General features: G+C 57.7%; 1 long non-coding RNA gene across 1 annotated transcript; it reads right to left on the bottom strand.

Annotated features, from left to right (window-relative positions):
• Positions 1–11,612: 11,612 nt before the first annotated feature.
• On the bottom strand, positions 11,613–14,316 carry LOC147095678 (uncharacterized). The gene is made up of 4 exons (XR_015074814.1): positions 14,184–14,316; positions 13,739–13,771; positions 13,067–13,111; positions 11,613–11,812 (listed from the first exon to the last, which is right to left on the bottom strand). It is a non-coding gene; the product is annotated as an uncharacterized LOC147095678 (long non-coding RNA).
• Positions 14,317–14,712: the final 396 nt, after the last annotated feature.

Here is a 14,712-nt window from a genome sequence, read left to right as displayed (position 1 = left end):
TTCTCTCCCCCCAGTTCCTGACCTTCTCCCCCCCCAGTTCCTGACCTTCTCTCCCCCAGTTCCTGACCTTCTCTCCCCCCAGTTCCTGACCTTCTCTCCCCCCAGTCCCGGACCTTCGCTCCCCCCCAGTTCCTGACCTTCTCTCCCCCAGTTCCTGACCTTCTCTCCCCCCAGTTCCTGACCTTCTCTCCCCCCCAGTTCCTGACCTTCGCTCCCCCCCAGGTTCCTGACCTTCTCTCCCCCAGTTCCTGACCTTCTCTCCCCCCAGTTCCTGACCTTCTCTCCCCCCCAGTTCCTGACCTTCTCTCCCCCCAGTTCCTGACCTTCTCTCCCCCCAGTTCCTGACCTTCTCTCCCCCCAGTCCCTGACCTTCGCTCCCCCCCCAGGTTCCTGACCTTCTCTCCCCCAGTTCCTGACCTTCTCTCCCCCCAGTTCCTGACCTTCTCTCCCCCCAGTTCCTGACCTTCTCTCCCCCCCAGTTCCTGACCTTCTCTCCCCCCAGTTCCTGACCTTCTCTCCCCCCAGTTCCTGACCTTCTCTCCCCCCAGTTCCTGACCTTCTCTCCCCCCAGTTCCTGACCTTCTCCCCCCCAGTTCCTGACCTTCTCTCCCCCCAGTTCCTGACCTTCTCTCCCCCCAGTTCCTGACCTTCTCCCCCCCAGTTCCTGACCTTCTCACCCTCAGTTCCTGACCTTCTCACCCCCAGTTCCTGACCTTCTCTACCCCAGTTCCTGACCTTTTCCCCCCCCGTTCCTGACCTTCTCACCCCCAGTTCCTGACCTTCTCACCCCCAGTTCCTGACCTTCTCTACCCCAGTTCCTGACCTTCTCCCCCCCAGTTCCTGACCTTCTCACCCCCAGTTCCTGACCTTCTCACCCCCAGTTCCTGACCTTCTCTACCCCAGTTCCTGACCTTCTCACCCCCAGTTCCTGACCTTCTCTCCCTCCAGTTCCTGACCTTCTCTCCCCCCAGTCCCTGACCTTCGCTCCCCCCCAGGTTCCTGACCTTCTCTCCCCCAGTTCCTGACCTTCTCTCCCCCCAGTTCCTGACCTTCACTCCCCCCCAGTTCCTGATCTTCTCTCCCCCAGTTCCTGACCTTCTCTCCCCACAGTTCCTGACCTTCTCTCCCCCAGTTCCTGACCTTCTCTCCCCCAGTTCCTGACCTTCTCTCCCCCAGTTCCTGACCTTCTCTCCCCCCCAGTTCCTGACCTTCTCTCCCCCCAGTTCCTGACCTTCTCTTCCCCAGTTCCTGACCTTCTCTCTTCCCCCCAGTTCCTGACCTTCTCTCCCCCCCAGTTCCTGACCTTCTCTCCCCCCAGTTCCTGACCTTCTCACCCCCAGTTCCTGACCTTCTCTCTTGCCCCCAGTTGCTGACCTTCTCTCCCCCCCAGTCCCTGACCTTCTCTCCCCCAGTCCCTGACCTTCTCTCCCCCCAGTTCCTGACCTTCTCTTCCCCCCAGTCCCTGACCTTCTCTCCCCCCCAGTTCCTGACCTTTTCTTCCCCCCAGTTCCTGACCTTCTCCCCCCCCAAGTTCCTGACCTTCTCACCCCCAGTTCCTGACCTTCTCTCCCCCCAGTTCCTGACCTTCTCCCCCTCAGTTCCTGACCTTCTCCCCCCCCAGTTCCTGACCTTCTCTCCCCCCAGTTCCTGACCTTCTCCCCCCCAGTTCCTGACCTTCTCTCCCCCCCAGTTCCTGACCTTCTCACCCTCAGTTCCTGACCTTCTCACCCCCAGTTCCTGACCTTCTCTACCCCAGTTCCTGACCTTCTCCCCCCCAGTTCCTGACCTTCTCACCCCCAGTTCCTGACCTTCTCACCCCCAGTTCCTGACCTTCTCTACCCCAGTTCCTGACCTTCTCTCCCCCCAGTTCCTGACCTTCTCCCCCCCAGTTCCTGACCTTCTCACCCCCAGTTCCTGACCTTCTCACCCCCAGTTCCTGACCTTCTCTACCCCAGTTCCTGACCTTCTCACCCCCAGTTCCTGACCTTCTCTCCCTCCAGTTCCTGACCTTCTCTCCCCCCAGTCCCTGACCTTCGCTCCCCCCCAGGTTCCTGACCTTCTCTCCCCCAGTTCCTGACCTTCTCTCCCCCCAGTTCCTGACCTTCTCTCCCCCCCAGTTCCTGACCTTCTCTCCCCCCAGTTCCTGACCTTCGCTCCCCCCAGTTCCTGACCTTCTCTCCCCCCAGTTCCTGACCTTCTCCCCCCCAGTTCCTGACCTTCTCTCCCCCCAGTTCCTGACATTCTCTCCCCCCAGTTCCTGACCTTCTCTCCCCCCAGTCCCTGACCTTCGCTCCCCCCCAGTTCCTGACCTTCTCTCCCCCAGTTCCTGACCTTCTCTCCCCCCAGTTCCTGACCTTCTCTCCCCCCCAGTTCCTGACCTTCTCTCCCCCCAGTTCCTGACCTTCGCTCCCCCCAGTTCCTGACCTTCTCTCCCCCCAGTTCCTGACCTTCTCCCCCCCAGTCCCTGACCTTCTCTCCCCCCAGTTCCTGACCTTCTCTCCCCCCAGTTCCTGACCTTCTCTCCCCCCAGTTCCTGACCTTCTCTCCCCCCCAGTTCCTGACCTTCTCTCCCCCCAAGTTCCTGACCTTCTCTCCCCCCAGTTCCTGACCTTCGCTCCCCCCAGATCCTGACCTTCTCTCCCCCCAGTTCCTGACCTTCTCTCCCCCAGTTCCTAACCTTCTCTCCCCCCAGTTCCTGACCTTCTCTCCCCCCAGTTCCTGACCTTCTCTCCCCCCCAGTTCCTGACCTTCTCTCCCCCCCAGTTCCTGACCTTCTCTCCCCCCCAGTTCCTGACCTTCTCTCCCCCCCAGTTCCTGACTTTATCTCCCCGCCACAGTTCCTGACCTTCTCTCCCCCAGTTCCTGACCTTCTCTCCCCCCCAGTTCCTGACCTTCTCTCCCCCAGTTCCTGACCTTCTCTCCCCCCTGTTCCTGACCTTCTCTCCCCCCCAGTTCCTGACCTTCGCTCCCCCCAGTTCCTGACCTTCTCCCCCCCAGTTCCTGACCTTCTCTCCCCCCCAGTTCCTGACCTTCTCTCCCCCCAGTTCCTGACCTTCTCTCTCCCCAGTTCCTGACCTTCTCCCCCCCCCAGTTCCTGACCTTCTCTCCCCCCAGTTCCTGACCTTCTCCCCCCAGTTCCTGACCTTCTCTCCCCCCAGTTCCTGACCTTCTCTCCCCAGTTCCTGACCTTCTCTCCCCCCAGTTCCTGACCTTCTCTCCCGCCAGTTCCTGACCTTCTCTCCCCCCAGTTCCTGACCTTCTCTCCCCCCAGTTCCTGACATTCTCACCCCCAGTTCCTGACCTTCTCTCTCCCCCAGTTCCTGACCTTCTCTCCCCCCAGTTCCTGACCTTCTCACCCCCAGTTCCTGACCTTCTCTCTCCCCCAGTTCCTGACCTTCTCTCCCCCCAGTTCCTGACCTTCTCTCCCCCTCAGTTCCTGACCTTCTCCCCCGCAGTTCCTGACCTTCTCTCCCCCCCAGTTCCTGACCTTCTCTCCCCCTCAGTTCCTGACCTTCTCTCCCCCCAGTTCCTGACCTTCTCTCCCCCCAGGTCCTGACCTTCTCTCCCCCCAGTTCCTGACCTTCGCTCTCCCCCAGTTCCTGACCTTCTCTCCCCCCAGTTCCTGACCTTCTCTCCCCGCAGTTCCTGACCTTCTCTCCCCCCAGTTCCTGACCTTCGCTCTCCCCCAGTTCCTGACCTTCTCTCCCCCTCAGTTCCTGACCTTCTCTCCCCCCAGTTCCTGACCTTCTATCCCCCAGTTCCTGACCTTCTCCCCCCCAGTTCCTGACCTTCTCCCCCCAGTTCCTGACCTTCGCTCTCCCCCAGTTCCTGACCTTCTCTCCCCCCAGTTCCTGACCTTCTCTCCCCCCAGATCCTGACCTTCTCTCCCCCAGTTCCTGACCTTCTCTCCCCCCCAGTTCCTGACCTTCTCTCCCCCCAGTTCCTGACCTTCGCTCCCCCCCAGTTCCTGACCTTCTCTCCCCCAGTTCCAGACCTTCTCCCCCCCCAGTTCCTGACCTTCTCTCCCCCCAGTTGCTGACCTTCTCTCCCCCCAGTTCCTGACCTTCTCTCCCCCCAGTCCCTGACCTTCGCTCCCCCCCAGGTTCCTGACCTTCTCTCCCCCAGTTCCTGACCTTCTCTCCCCCCAGTTCCTGACCTTCTCTCACCCCCAGTTCCTGACCTTCTCTCCCCCCAGTTCCTGACCTTCGCTCCCCCCAGTTCCTGACCTTCTCTCCCCCCAGTTCCTGACCTTCTCCCCCCCCAGTTCCTGACCTTCTCTCCCCCAGTTCCTGACCTTCTCTCCCCCCAGTTCCTGACCTTCTCTCCCCCCAGTCCCTGACCTTCGCTCCCCCCCAGTTCCTGACCTTCTCTCCCCCAGTTCCTGACCTTCTCTCCCCCCAGTTCCTGACCTTCTCTCCCCCCCAGTTCCTGACCTTCGCTCCCCCCCAGGTTCCTGACCTTCTCTCCCCCAGTTCCTGACCTTCTCTCCCCCCAGTTCCTGACCTTCTCTCCCCCCCAGTTCCTGACCTTCTCTCCCCCCAGTTCCTGACCTTCTCCCCCCCAGTTCCTGACCTTCTCTCCCCCCCAGTTCCTGACCTTCTCACCCTCAGTTCCTGACCTTCTCACCCCCAGTTCCTGACCTTCTCTACCCCAGTTCCTGACCTTCTCCCCCCCCGTTCCTGACCTTCTCACCCCCAGTTCCTGACCTTCTCACCCCCAGTTCCTGACCTTCTCTACCCAAGTTCCTGACCTTCTCCCCCCCAGTTCCTGACCTTCTCACCCCCAGTTCCTGACCTTCTCACCCCCAGTTCCTGACCTTCTCTACCCCAGTTCCTGACCTTCTCACCCCCAGTTCCTGACCTTCTCTCCCTCCAGTTCCTGACCTTCTCTCCCCCCAGTCCCTGACCTTCGCTCCCCCCCAGGTTCCTGACCTTCTCTCCCCCAGTTCCTGACCTTCTCTCCCCCCAGTTCCTGACCTTCACTCCCCCCCAGTTCCTGATCTTCTCTCCCCCAGTTCCTGACCTTCTCTCCCCACAGTTCCTGACCTTCTCTCCCCCAGTTCCTGACCTTCTCTCCCCCAGTTCCTGACCTTCTCTCCCCCAGTTCCTGACCTTCTCTCCCCCCCAGTTCCTGACCTTCTCTCCCCCCAGTTCCTGACCTTCTCTTCCCCAGTTCCTGACCTTCTCTCTTCCCCCCAGTTCCTGACCTTCTCTCCCCCCCAGTTCCTGACCTTCTCTCCCCCCAGTTCCTGACCTTCTCACCCCCAGTTCCTGACCTTCTCTCTTGCCCCCAGTTGCTGACCTTCTCTCCCCCCCAGTCCCTGACCTTCTCTCCCCCAGTCCCTGACCTTCTCTCCCCCCAGTTCCTGACCTTCTCTTCCCCCCAGTCCCTGACCTTCTCTCCCCCCCAGTTCCTGACCTTTTCTTCCCCCCAGTTCCTGACCTTCTCCCCCCCCAAGTTCCTGACCTTCTCTCCCCCCAGTTCCTGACCTTCTCTTCCCCCCAGTCCCTGACCTTCTCTCCCCCCCAGTTCCTGACCTTTTCTTCCCCCCAGTTCCTGACCTTCTCTCCCCCCAGTTCCTGACCTTCTCCCCCTCAGTTCCTGACCTTCTCCCCCCCAGTTCCTGACCTTCTCTCCCCCCAGTTCCTGACCTTCTCCCCCCCAGTTCCTGACCTTCTCTCCCCCCCAGTTCCTGACCTTCTCACCCTCAGTTCCTGACCTTCTCACCCCCAGTTCCTGACCTTCTCTACCCCAGTTCCTGACCTTCTCCCCCCCAGTTCCTGACCTTCTCACCCCCAGTTCCTGACCTTCTCACCCCCAGTTCCTGACCTTCTCTACCCCAGTTCCTGACCTTCTCTCCCCCCAGTTCCTGACCTTCTCCCCCCCAGTTCCTGACCTTCTCACCCCCAGTTCCTGACCTTCTCACCCCCAGTTCCTGACCTTCTCTACCCCAGTTCCTGACCTTCTCACCCCCAGTTCCTGACCTTCTCTCCCTCCAGTTCCTGACCTTCTCTCCCCCCAGTCCCTGACCTTCGCTCCCCCCCAGGTTCCTGACCTTCTCTCCCCCAGTTCCTGACCTTCTCTCCCCCCAGTTCCTGACCTTCTCTCCCCCCCAGTTCCTGACCTTCTCTCCCCCCAGTTCCTGACCTTCGCTCCCCCCAGTTCCTGACCTTCTCTCCCCCCAGTTCCTGACCTTCTCCCCCCAGTTCCTGACCTTCTCTCCCCCCAGTTCCTGACCTTCTCTCCCCCCAGTTCCTGACCTTCTCTCCCCCCAGTCCCTGACCTTCGCTCCCCCCCAGTTCCTGACCTTCTCTCCCCCAGTTCCTGACCTTCTCTCCCCCCAGTTCCTGACCTTCTCTCCCCCCCAGTTCCTGACCTTCTCTCCCCCCAGTTCCTGACCTTCGCTCCCCCCAGTTCCTGACCTTCTCTCCCCCCAGTTCCTGACCTTCTCCCCCCCAGTCCCTGACCTTCTCTCCCCCCAGTTCCTGACCTTCTCTCCCGCCAGTTCCTGACCTTCTCTCCCCCCAGTTCCTGACCTTCTCTCCCCCCCAGTTCCTGACCTTCTCTCCCCCCAAGTTCCTGACCTTCTCTCCCCCCAGTTCCTGACCTTCGCTCCCCCCAGATCCTGACCTTCTCTCCCCCCAGTTCCTGACCTTCTCTCCCCCAGTTCCTAACCTTCTCTCCCCCCAGTTCCTGACCTTCTCTCCCCCCAGTTCCTGACCTTCTCTCCCCCCCAGTTCCTGACCTTCTCTCCCCCCCAGTTCCTGACCTTCTCTCCCCCCCAGTTCCTGACTTTATCTCCCCGCCACAGTTCCTGACCTTCTCTCCCCCAGTTCCTGACCTTCTCTCCCCCCCAGTTCCTGACCTTCTCTCCCCCAGTTCCTGACCTTCTCTCCCCCCTGTTCCTGACCTTCTCTCCCCCCCAGTTCCTGACCTTCGCTCCCCCCAGTTCCTGACCTTCTCCCCCCCAGTTCCTGACCTTCTCTCCCCCCCAGTTCCTGACCTTCTCTCCCCCCAGTTCCTGACCTTCTCTCTCCCCAGTTCCTGACCTTCTCTCCCCCCCAGTTCCTGACCTTCTCTCCCCCCAGTTCCTGACCTTCTCTCTCCCCAGTTCCTGACCTTCTCCCCCCCCAGTTCCTGACCTTCTCTCCCCCCAGTTCCTGACCTTCTCCCCCCAGTTCCTGACCTTCTCTCCCCCCAGTTCCTGACCTTCTCTCCCCAGTTGCTGACCTTCTCTCCCCCCAGTTCCTGACCTTCTCTCCCCAGTTCCTGACCTTCTCTCCCCCCAGTTCCTGACCTTCTCTCCCCAGTTGCTGACCTTCTCTCCCCCCAGTTCCTGACCTTCTCTCTCCCCAGTTCCTGACCTTCTCCCCCCCCAGTTCCTGACCTTCTCTCCCCCCAGTTCCTGACCTTCTCCCCCCAGTTCCTGACCTTCTCTCCCCCCAGTTCCTGACCTTCTCTCCCCCCAGTTCCTGACCTTCTCTCCCCCCAGTTCCTGACCTTCTCTCCCCCCAGTTCCTGACCTTCTCTCCCCCCAGTTCCTGACCTTCTCTCCCCCCCAGTTCCTGACCTTCTCTCCCCCCAGTTCCTGACCTTCTCTCTCCCCAGTTCCTGACCTTCTCCCCCCCCAGTTCCTGACCTTCTCTCCCCCCAGTTCCTGACCTTCTCTCTCCCCAGTTCCTGACCTTCTCTCCCCCCCAGTTCCTGACCTTCTCTCCCCCCAGTTCCTGACCTTCTCTCTCCCCAGTTCCTGACCTTCTCCCCCCCCCAGTTCCTGACCTTCTCTCCCCCCAGTTCCTGACCTTCTCTCTCCCCAGTTCCTGACCTTCTCCCCCCCCCAGTTCCTGACCTTCTCTCCCCCAGTTCCTGACCTTCTCTCCCCCCAGTTCCTGACCTTCTCTCCCCCCAGTTCCTGACCTTCTCTCCCCAGTTCCTGACCTTCTCTCCCCCCAGTTCCTGACCTTCTCTCCCGCCAGTTCCTGACCTTCTCTCCCCCCAGTTCCTGACCTTCTCTCCCCCCAGTTCCTGACATTCTCACCCCCAGTTCCTGACCTTCTCTCCCCCCAGTTCCTGACCTTCTCACCCCCAGTTCCTGACCTTCTCTCTCCCCCAGTTCCTGACCTTCTCTCCCCCCAGTTCCTGACCTTCTCTCCCCCCAGTTCCTGACATTCACTCCCCCCAGTTCCTGATCTTCTCTCCCCCAGTTCCTGACCTTCTCTCCCCACAGTTCCTGACCTTCTCTCCCCCAGTTCCTGACCTTCTCTCCCCCAGTTCCTGACCTTCTCTCCCCCAGTTCCTGACCTTCTCTCCCCCCCAGTTCCTGACCTTCTCTCCCCCAGTCCCTGACCTTCTCTTCCGCAGTTCCTGACCTTCTCTCTTCCCCCCAGTTCCTGACCTTCTCTCCCCCCCAGTTCCTGACCTTCTCTACCCCCAGTTCCTGACCTTCTCACCCCCAGTTCCTGACCTTCTCTCTTCCCCCCAGTTCCTGACCTTCTCTCCCCCCCAGTCCCTGACCTTCTCTCCCCCAGTCCCTGACCTTCTCTCCCCCCAGTTCCTGACCTTCTCTTCCCCCCAGTCCCTGACCTTCTCTCCCCCCCAGTTCCTGACCTTCTCTTCCCCCCAGTTCCTGACCTTCTCCCCCCCAAGTTCCTGACCTTCTCACCCCCAGTTCCTGACCTTCTCTCCCCCCAGTTCCTGACCTTCTCCCCCTCAGTTCCTGACCTTCTCTCCCCCCCAGTTCCTGACCTTCTCTCCCCCCAGTTCCTGACCTTCTCCCCCCCAGTTCCTGACCTTCTCTCCCCCCCAGTTCCTGACCTTCTCACCCTCAGTTCCTGACCTTCTCACCCCCAGTTCCTGACCTTCTCTACCCCAGTTCCTGACCTTCTCCCCCCCAGTTCCTGACCTTCTCACCCCCAGTTCCTGACCTTCTCACCCCCAGTTCCTGACCTTCTCACCCCCAGTTCCTGACCTTCTCTACCCCAGTTCCTGACCTTCTCACCCCCAGTTCCTGACCTTCTCTCCCTCCAGTTCCTGACCTTCTCTCCCCCCAGTCCCTGACCTTCGCTCCCCCCCAGGTTCCTGACCTTCTCTCCCCCAGTTCCTGACCTTCTCTCCCCCCAGTTCCTGACCTTCTCTCCCCCCCAGTTCCTGACCTTCTCTCCCCCAGTTCCTGACCTTCGCTCCCCCCAGTTCCTGACCTTCTCTCCCCCCAGTTCCTGACATTCTCCCCCCCCAGTTCCTGACCTTCTCTCCCCCCAGTTCCTGACCTTCTCTCCCCCCAGTTCCTGACCTTCTCTCCCCCCAGTCCCTGACCTTCGCTCCCCCCCAGTTCCTGACCTTCTCTCCCCCAGTTCCTGACCTTCTCTCCCCCCAGTTCCTGACCTTCTCTCCCCCCCAGTTCCTGACCTTCTCTCCCCCCAGTTCCTGACCTTCGCTCCCCCCAGTTCCTGACCTTCTCTCCCCCCAGTTCCTGACCTTCTCCCCCCCAGTCCCTGACCTTCTCTCCCCCCAGTTCCTGACCTTCTCTCCCCCCAGTTCCTGACCTTCTCTCCCCCCAGTTCCTGACCTTCTCTCCCCCCAGTTCCTGACCTTCTCTCCTTCCAGTTCCTGACCTTCTCTCCCCCCAGTTCCTGACCTTCTCTCCCCCCAGTTCCTGACCTTCTCTCCCCCCAGTTCCTGACCTTCGCTCCCCCCCAGGTTCCTGACCTTCTCTCCCCCGAAGGACAGCTCCTCCGACAGTGCAGCACTCCCTCAGCACTGCAGTGGAGTGTCAGTCTCGATTTAACGTCTCATCCGAAGGACAGCTCCTCCGACAGTGCAGCACTCCCTCAGCACTGCATTGGAGTGTCAGTCTCGATTTAACGTCTCATCCGAAGGACAGCTCCTCCGACAGTGCAGCACTCCCTCAGCACTGCAGTGGAGTGTCAGTCTCGATTTAACGTCTCATCCGAAGGACGGCTCCTACAACAGTGCAGCACTCCCTCAGCACTGCAGTGGAGTGTCAGTCTCGATTTAACGTCTCATCCGAAGGACGGCTCCTCCGACAGTGCAGCACTCCCTCAGCACTGCACTGGAGTGTCAGTCTTGATTTAACGTCTCATCCGAAGGACGGCTCCTCCGACAGTGCAGCACTCCCTCAGCACTGCACTGGAGTGTCAGTCTTGATTTTTGTGCTCAAGTCTCTGGAGCAGGACTTAAACCCACAACCTTCTGACTCAGCGGCGAGGGTGCTACCCACTGAGCCACAGCTGACAGTTAAGGGTTGGCTCAATAAGCACATGAGGGAGAAAGGAATAGAAGGATATGCTGATAGGGTGAGATGAAGAGTGCTGGGAGGAGGCTTGCGTGGAGTACAAATGCCGACATAGACCAGTTGGGCTGAAAGGCCTGTTCCTGTGATATAGACTCTAATTCTATACAGATTTCACAGTGGGAACAATCAGTTTTCTCGCTTCTCAGTTATTAAATACAAGAAAGATGGAACACTCTTTGAACTCTGGCTCACCTTCTCACTGGAGTGTCAGCCTAGATTTTTGTGCTAGAGTGGGACTTGAACCCACTGCCTTCTGACTGAGTGGCAAGGGTGCCCACTGAGCTGTGGCTGACGCTGTAAAACCAGGAGCCCATGTGCTTTTTTAACAGCCTTCTCAAATTGACCTGCCACCTTCAAAGATTTGTGCACATACACCCCCAGGTCTCTCTGTTCCTGCGCCTCCTTTAAAATGGTACCATTTAGTTTATATATGCCTCCCCTCAACCAAGTATCCAGACGGAGTCACTTCCACATGGAAGTACTGGAAATGACACACCCACCCAGATCTGTGGTGGGCCATCAAAGGCAGGAGCTACTGCTTGGGGAGGTGGAGCTGGACTGGGACTTGAAGGTTAATTGTCGTCAGCTTCCTGCATTCTAGGTCCTAATCTGGAATTCCGGGCTGGCATGGTGCAAGGACATTGCGGTCCGGCTAAAGCCGCCTTTTGTGACGACAGATGCAAAGTACTCATTGAATCTTCTCCAATAATCCCCCGCGTGACACCTTGTCAAAGGCTTTCCTAAAGTCCATGTGCATCACATTCACTGCATTTCCCCATCACCATGTCTGTCACCTCCCCCAAAGAATGCTATGAGCTTTGGCAAGCACGATCTTCCCTTTTGAAATCTGTGCTTGCAACTTATCGACTGTTATTATTTCCTCTTCCCCTAGATACCTGGTAACTTCATCCTTAAAACACTCAATTTTCCCCAATACAGCTTCATTAGTTTTGAACTGAGGAGTGTGCAGACAGAGACAGTAAGTGGAGTATGGACCTCCTTTATTGAAGAAATTGCAAGAAAGACAATCAGCAGGACCAGATCTCCTTTTGCAAAGCACAAGCACCCCGCCCCCCACACCCAAAAAAAACTCATGTACAAGTTCCCTAACCTCCCCCACGCCCTCCAATTTCAGCCCGTGGGACAGGGCAACATTTCCCAACACCCACACCCGGGGACTGTCCGAGGGAGCAGACCCCTGCTCTACACAGCCCACCTCGCAGTGAATGAATCGGCAGTGAGTAAATCGTAATCCTGGAGTATGTGCAGAGTAAACAGAGCAGAGCAAACAGAGCAGAGCAAAGCTCAAATCATCCGGCTCCAAAGAGAGAAATCCCAGACATTTAATAATCTGCAACTGGCACAATTTAAATTACAGAGTCACAGATGTGGAGCTGCCATCAGTCACTCGCCGTCACCTCGATGAAATCACACCCTTCCCGATCCTCTCATCAACTCCTGCTGCTGATCTCGGGGAACCAGCTGGGACACGGGAGGCCACTGGGGAAGAGAAATAGATTGTTACAGAGAAAGGAAAACCCATCAGACCCAGCAAACCCCTGCAAACACCAGCAGCAAAACTCCAGCAGCAAAACCCAGCAGATCCCTCCACCCCTCAAACACCAGCAGCTCTTGCCTGGATGAGTGCAGCTCCAACAACACTCAAAAAGCTCGACACCATCCAGGACAAAGCAGCCCGCTTTATTGGCACCCCATCCACCACCTTAAACATTCACTTCCTCCACCACCGTGGCTGCAGTGTGTACCATCTACAAGATGCACTGCAGCAACTCGCCAAGGCTTCTTCGGCAGCACCTTCCAAACCTGCGACCTCTTCCACCTAGAAGGACAAGGGCAGCAGGCGCATGGGAACACCACCACCTCCAAGTTCCCCTCCAAGTCACACACCATCCTGACTTAGAAGTATATCGCCGATCCTTCATTGTCGCTGGGTCAAAATCCTGGAACTCCCTACCTAATAGCACTGTGGGAGTACCTTCACCACACAGACTGCAGCGGTTCAAGATGGTGGCTCACCACCACCTTCTCAAGGGCAATTAGAGATGGGCAGTAAATGCTGGCCTTGCCAGCGATGCTCACACCCCATAAAAAAATAACAAAAACAGCAGACCCCCCACTCCAACACCATCAAAACCCATCAGTCCCACCCCACAACCACCAGAAAAACCCATCAGACCCACCCACAAACACCATCAAAACCCATCAGACCCACATCCAAACACCAGCAAAACCCATCAGACCCACCCCGAAACACCATCAAAACCCATCAGACCCACACCCAAACACCAGCAAAACCCATCAGACCCACACCCAAACACCAGCAAAACCCATCAGACCCACACCCAAACACCATCAAAACCCATCAGACCCACCCCACAAACACCAGCAATACTGAATCCTGGGGGAGCAACACCACTGGGAAATTCGACTCACCTGAGGAAATCGATTATCTGACAGGAAGCCACATCCAGGGTGAGAGGTTTCTGGACACCTTTACCCCAATCCCCTCCCCCACAAGATATCTCCAGCCTCAGACCGTACAGGGCCAGTCATCTCCAGAAGGCCAATCTCAGTGTTGGATTGTTCGGCCCAGTCTTTAGGGACTACACAGGGAGAGACATGCACTGTGCTCAGATTCCACCCGTGAGATTGTACAATAAACACCTGCTGTAATAGCCCAGTTAGAAGGCCAGGGAAAGATCTGCTCACACTATTGATCAACACTATTCATACCTCAGGCAGTGACGGAGGAGCAGGAGGATTCCCCTTTATCAGAAGCTGTTAATGGAAGGACAGGCATTAAAAAAACTGTTCATTGTCACAGAGACAGAGCCAGATACAGAGAGAGAGAGAGAGACAGACAGAGAGAAACAGAAAGAGGGAGAGAGACACAGAGCCAGAAACAGATAGACAGAAAGAGACAGAGCCAGAAACAGAGAGCCAGAAAGATACAGAGACAGAAAGAGAGAGACAGAAAGAGAGAGAGAGACAGAAAGGAGAGAGACAGAGACAGAAAGAGAGACAGAAAGAGACAGAGCCAGAAACAGAAAGAGACAGACAGAAACAGAGAGAGAGAGACAGAGCCAGAGACAGAAAGAGACAGAGACAGAAACGGAGAGACAGAAAGAGACAGAGCCAGAAATAGAGAGAGAGACAGAAAGAGACAGAGCCAGAAACAGAGAGACAGAAAGAGACAGAGCCAGAAATAGAGAGAGAGACAGAAAGAGACAGAGCCAGAGAGAGAGACAGGCACAGAGACAGACAACAGAAAGAGAGAAAGAGCCAGACACAGAGACAGAGACAAACAGAGGGAGACACAGAGCAATAAACTGTTCAGTGTATCAGACACAGAATGAGCGACGATTCAGTTACGGAGATGCTGAGGATGTTTGATGGTCAGCTTACTGGTTGTCGGATTGTAGCTGCTCTTCCCTCCCCCTGTAAAGCAAGGAACGCTCAGTGAGTGACGAGACCCCGACAGACAGTCAGAGAGGAGGCTCACCCCCAACCTGGCACTCCCCACCCTGAGCACCTCCCCCAGCCTGGCTCCGCCTCCCAGAGACCCGCCCCCAACCTGGCTCCATCACCCAGAGCCCTGCCCCCTCACCCAGAGACCTTCACCCAGCACCCTGCCCCCTCACCCAGCGCCCCGCCCCCTCACCCAAAGCACCTCAGCCAGAGCCCTGCCCCCTCCAGCCCAGTACACTTCCACTCACCATCAGGCCATCCCCCCAACCCTGTCCCGTGCCCCCCCTTACAGGACCCCTCCACCTCCAACCTGGCCCCTCCTCCCAATCCAGGCCCCTCCCTCCACCAGCAAGGACCTGCCCATTTTCTCCCCACTTCCTACCTTTCTTTTTGTAGATGACAACAGCCACAATGGTAAGAGCGATGAGCAGACCGAAGGCCCCAATCACACCAACAAGGGCAGGGACAAGGGAATCAAACTTCGGTACTATGAGAGAGAATCAGAGAGAAAATCAGAGCGACGGACAGGGATACACCGTGTACTGTAATATCCCAGGATACACCGGGCCCTCGTACTGTAATATCCCAGGATACACTGTGTACTGTAATATCCCAGGATACACCGAGCCCTGTTGTACTGTAATAGCGCAAGATACACCGGGCCCTGTCGTACTGTAATATCCCAGGATACACCTGGCCCTCGTACTGTAATACCCAGGGTACACCGGGCCCTCGTACTGTAATATCCTAGGATACACCGGGCCCTCGTACTGTAATATCCCAGGATACACCGGGCCCTGTCGTACTGTAATGTCCCAGGATACACCGGGCCTGTCGTACTGTAATATCCCAGGATACACCGGGCCCTGTCGTACTGTAATATCCCAGGATACACCAGGCCATGTTGTACT

Source organism: Somniosus microcephalus, unplaced genomic scaffold, assembly GCF_052327205.1.
Source record: "Somniosus microcephalus isolate GS21.2 unplaced genomic scaffold, FLI_Smic_1.0 unresolved_chr1, whole genome shotgun sequence".
NCBI classification, from domain to species: Eukaryota; Metazoa; Chordata; class Chondrichthyes; order Squaliformes; family Somniosidae; genus Somniosus; species Somniosus microcephalus.
This window is presented reverse-complemented; position numbering and strand designations above follow the sequence as displayed.